The sequence below is a fragment of the Acyrthosiphon pisum genome, chromosome A1 (genome assembly GCF_005508785.2).
Source record: "Acyrthosiphon pisum isolate AL4f chromosome A1, pea_aphid_22Mar2018_4r6ur, whole genome shotgun sequence".
Taxonomy (NCBI): Eukaryota; Metazoa; Arthropoda; class Insecta; order Hemiptera; family Aphididae; genus Acyrthosiphon; species Acyrthosiphon pisum.
Window position 1 is genome coordinate 137,765,426 of NC_042494.1, and position 5,689 is coordinate 137,771,114.

At 27.0% G+C, this 5,689-nt stretch overlaps 1 long non-coding RNA gene across 1 annotated transcript; it reads right to left on the reverse strand.

Moving 5' to 3' along the window:
- Positions 1–864: 864 nt before the first annotated feature.
- LOC115033867 lies at positions 865–5,036 on the reverse strand. The gene is made up of 4 exons (XR_003839201.1): positions 3,666–5,036; positions 3,230–3,588; positions 3,046–3,145; positions 865–2,178 (listed from the first exon to the last, which is right to left on the reverse strand). It is a non-coding gene; the product is annotated as an uncharacterized LOC115033867 (long non-coding RNA).
- Between the last annotated feature and the right edge of the window lie 653 nt (positions 5,037–5,689).

Below are 5,689 nucleotides of genomic sequence, written 5' to 3' on the forward strand. Positions count from 1 at the left end.
TATTAAAATAGTGCAAATAAAAAATAATAAGAAGTAGCTTAATATATTATATTAATTCATTATCATTAATACGTCGTTCACTCGATCCGTTCAGATATTTCTTCGCATAAAAATCCACTGAATATTATTTCATTTTTTTCGAATTTCACATAATAGGGTGTTTGGTTGTCACGTTATTCTTGTTGTTAAGAGAACAAAGCTTTGTTCCATTTTTCACCGTTGTTTGTGTATAATTTAGTGTTTTATAGAAAGCATAATAATATATCTACTCAATTATCACATTATTTCTTCTAGAAATGTTCAACAGATGGTAATTATGCATTATTCCAAAACAGTTAAATAAACAAGTTACGTACTTTTTCTATATAATATTATAATAATTTAATTTGTTATTATAGAAAGTTGTTACAATAAATCATAAGCTGATAAAGTTTTAACATAATATTATATTAGCTGCATGTATTTAAAAACGTTACCTACTATTTATAACTATTATTATATGACCAGTGTGAGGTGATTTAAATATAATTTACATATTTTTATAAAACGACGAGAAACATAAAAGAGTGAGGTTTACACGGGATTTGGGATACAAATAATCGAATTACAATGTTATATTATTTATAACGTATCGCTTTTTGAATACAAATTTAACACATCCGTCACTGCGACCTTTCTAACACCTATATTGTACAGTATAGAACAGCGGTTCTTAACCTTTTGTAGATCACGGACCCCTGATGAAAGATTTCTAGAAATCACGGACCCCCTTAACAAATTTTTTTTGAATACCTTTTTTTTTTACAAAACATCTCATGTTATCATAACCAAAATTATAATAATTATTTTATATAACAAATAACATAAGCAGACTTCACAATACATACACATTTATAGTTATTTTATTACAATTAATTTTTTTATAAAAATGTAATATAAAACCATAATTGAGAACGATCGATCAACTGCACTATTGGTGGCAGTAAATATAAGACTGCCGAGACTACAGTTCTGTACACACTTACATTTCGTATGAACAAGAAAACTGATTATACTTAGTAAATATTAATAATATAATTATTTGGTGTAGAATCTACATATTATATATGAAAAAATATACATCAATTATTGACGTATGTTATGTGTTAAGGCTGCCGCGGACTCCCGACATGAGTATCGCGGACCCCCAGGGGGCCGAGGACCACAGGTTAAGAACCGCTGGTATAGAGCGTTACCCACTTGACCACACAAAAAAAGTTCTATCTAAAGTTTTAGATACTTAAAATTTTCTCCAAATGTTAAATTTATCATTTTCTATGCATGATACAATTTTTAAGGTATTTAAATTTTTTTGAGCTAATTGAAAGGTTTATGGATTTCTAACAATGAAATAATTTTTGAATTATAAACGTTAACTTACTATAAGTCTATACTTGCTGTAATAAAAAAAAAAAATTGTGACCATGTCTATATTATCTTTATTTATCAGCTGAGGAAACTTCGTAATATATTATCAAGCATTTTCACTCGAAAAAATAAAATGTTATAGATTTAAAAAACTAAAGTAAGGGACTTAGATTATTTAATCAGGGTATATTATGCGGATATGTAGATAGAAGTAGCACTGTACCACTTCATTCCACTTATCTAAACTTTAAAAACTTATTAAAATGCTCGTTTAATTTTACACTTTTTTTTATGAATACACCAAAAAATATTCTGTTTCAAAAAATAAAATAAGCAATATTATGTTCATAATATTAAGTTCTTAATTAAGTAAACAACTTATATTTGAAACAATAATTTGCCACTCGTCGTGGTTTTGTGCGTGATTAATTTCATACAGTTAGGTACATTATTATTTTTTACATTATAACCCGAGTAAATAATTAGTATATAAATTAAACACGGTAATATTAGGCTCTATAAGCATATTGAACAGATGTTTTAAATTTTCCCACTTTGTTTTTGATTGATTGGAGTGAATTTTTCCAACTTGTTTAGTTATATTATCATCGATTTTCAGTATAATTGTGCGTACTTGAACTTATCACATTAATATATTGTATGTCGATCGTTTTTTATGTGCATATTTTGTAAATTTTTTTTCTAACGTATGTCTGGCGATATTTGATAGGTAAAAAATATTAAAATGGAGTTGAATCATTTTATCATAACCTAAAATAATATATACTAATAATTAATAACAAATGATTAATTTGCATCAAATTAAAAATATATATATATAGTTTCACAGTAGAAACAAAGGCCAAATAGATTTGATAAGTCAAATTAACTTTTCAGAGTAACTATATAATTTTTGTAAAAACAAAATTATAACTTTCTGAGTATTAATAATTATATTATTTGACACATCTCCAGTTAAAGTTGGAGAAAAAATAATTTCCAACTTAAATGTTAAATTTTAAACTCATTTATGCCCGGCCTGCTAAATGTTGAAGTACAAGCTGCGGTATAATTAAATTAAAACACGTTTGAAATTGGTACCTAATTATTTCACTCGCTCAGCTAAACAGCATACAATGTAATTTAATATAATATTTCTATTACAATGGTTTGAATGATATTTTTAGACTTATAGAGACGTCAATGGTGTTTCTTTTAGATGACATAATTGTAATCTTTATCTTTAATCTTTAATCACTAATAGCTTTTATTGATATTTCAATTACAAAGCTATAAAACTGTATTGTTTTTACATAATTTGTACATTTTAAAATGAACATAACTTACTTCAAAATAAAAATATCAATAAAAACCTCTAAATTGAATTAGATACCTATATTAATAGCTTTGCCTTTACATTTTTATAATAGGTTAATTCGCTCTAGTTTTAAAAATAAAAGAGTAATATGGATTAGTGTGAACATAACATTTGTTATGTTGTATAATGTTTGTAGTTGAACTATAACTTATTAAATGTATAATCACTAGATGTGGACTGTGGGACGTATACCTAGTTATGTAATAAATATAAAAATATAAATATAAATGTATGGAATAATAATCATAAAAACTTCTTACTTGTTGTGGGCATTTTGTAAATTAATATCTTCAAAAAGTTTATCCAAACTTCTTTTTTTAACAGTACCTACCAATAAATTGGTCAAACGGATCAGATTCACTAATTGAATATTTTTAATAATGCATTAATTTAATTTAATAAATAGTTACTTACATAAAAATAATAATAAATATAAATATTTACATTGCTTTTTTAGTACTATCTTGCTCATCGCTGTTATTTGAATTTACAAAAATAGTAATGAAGTCTAAATTATTACTATCTTCTTCTGCAGGCATATTATCTGAAATCAACTCCTCTATATCTACTTCATCAGTTGTAGCTATAACATTACCAGTGTTGTCACTCAAAAATGAAACAGTACAAGTACTTTCTGTGACAGTGTCATGACCATGAATAGCAGTATGCCCTAAAATATCCAGAAGTTGTTCGTCAGCTTGGTCAATGCACTCTTCATCCTGCTTTTCACCTCCTCCAGTCTTGCTGTAATGTGATTTTAAAGGAACTTTTTGTTTTGCAGCGGATTTTAAGTATTAAAAACACTTAACATAAAATTATATATTTTTATTTTTTTGTAAATAATTGAGAATTAATATACAATTACTGATCTTATTATTACCTTTCTCCATTCAACCTAAGTTTTTTTTGGTCCAATTGTTTGGTTCAACGTACAGGTAATATTTTGCCACAACAACTGTGAATCCTTCATGGTAAAAGAAGGTCCAAACTTCTTGGTATTTAATTTTGGATGCTTATGAACAAAATCAATCAATAATTATTTTTGTTCATAAGTTACACTTTTGGACTTTTTTTTTGCTTCCATAACCGTAAAAAAAAATGGATAAAATATAGAATAGCACTATTTCGCTATCGACTTGACTCTAGAGACTCTAAGGAGCAAACTCAAAAACTTAGGAAAACGCAAAGGCCAAACTCGCCAAAGAAAAACTTTAAAAGTAATAGGTAAGTAATAAGTATTATCTTATTTATGTTATATTTCTATAATTTATGTCTGATAAAACTAATATAATTTACAGTACAGCCAATATAATTTTAGATATCGCACTAATAATTATTAGTTTAAAAAACAAAAGATTAGACAATATGCGATTAGTTTAAGAATATTAGATAGAAAAAAAATGAAATTCAAAAATACGAATTTTAGTTAATGCACTAAAATCATCGTCCAATTGATTAGTGTACTAAAGTATTCGCCAATGATTAGTGCGAACTCAAAAATAGATCCCCTGACCAAAAATCGACAAAGTTCGGAACTAATTCCACGAAAGCTGGATGTATTTTATCTACTAGATTGCGTTTTAAAAATAACTTATTCATTATTCAGACACAGCTTGGTGACAATAATACTGCATTTGACAGATGGCTGGCTTACTGAAATCATTAACGAATAATTATTATAATAAATTCTAACAGTCACCATTGTGACTTCATTACAATATATTCTGTTATGCATAATTGATCACCGATATTCAATTTTCGAATACTCGAGGGAAATAAAAAAGAACACTTCTTAAATGCTCATAATAATAAGCATTTTTATTTACATTTTTTAAATTTTTCTGAAAAATGTGGATATCATGCATCCAATGTATTGTCAATCCGTCAATCGTTGTCCACCGTTGATATTATGTTATGGTATTTTATTTGTTATAATATACAGTCACCGAACAGTATTACGTGTCATGTACTTTATATTTTGTATACCTAGGTAGGTACTCGTAAATATTTAATTTTTTTTCATTGATAATTTAGTAATAATAGATACGATTTACTTATTATGTAGATTGTATTGTATCGTTGTAATTACCGGTGACTTACCAACATTATTCGAAATTATTATCAATACGCATTACGCACAGACATTTGGTATCTAAACCTCTAGGACCTTTGATATTGCATACAATGAAATCGTTATAATATTGGTATTAACATACATAATATTATTTATTTAAAACGCAATATTAAAAACAAATAAACTATTCAATAGAAATAATTTCAATTTTTTTTAGTTAGGGGGACGTGATACCCGCTGTGTTGTCTCCGTCTTACAAGTGCGTAACATAGTAAATTGTACGCTCAGCAGAACACGTATAGCTCCGTTGGTTAATTTGATAACATTAATTTATGATTTTTATCGTTATTTAAGTAGGGGTTCAATAATGAAAAAAATATCTTTGTTAGAATATAATTTTTTAGACATTTTTCAGTAGTGAACTAAAGTGGCGTATTTAGGAATTTTTATAGGGGGGGGGGGGATGAAATATATAATAATAGGTACACTCAATAAATACGAATATAATATACAATGTTAAAATCCTCTAACTTGTTGAGTTTAGTGTGGATCAAGGTGAAATAAGAATTAAAACAAATTGTATAGTACCTAATAGCATTTATTATAAATTCATACTAACGACAATCCCGTGTTTAATACGATAAACAAAAAAAATAGTTATAATACAAAATCCTGTTTTCTATTTTTTTGGATGCTCAGTTCATCGATAAGCTTATCTGGCATGATTACTGTATTGACCAGTGACATGCAAATAAAGCCAATACATTAAGAGGACGCTAAACCTGTATGTGTTGTCTCCGTCTTACACAAGCACGACATAACAAATTGTC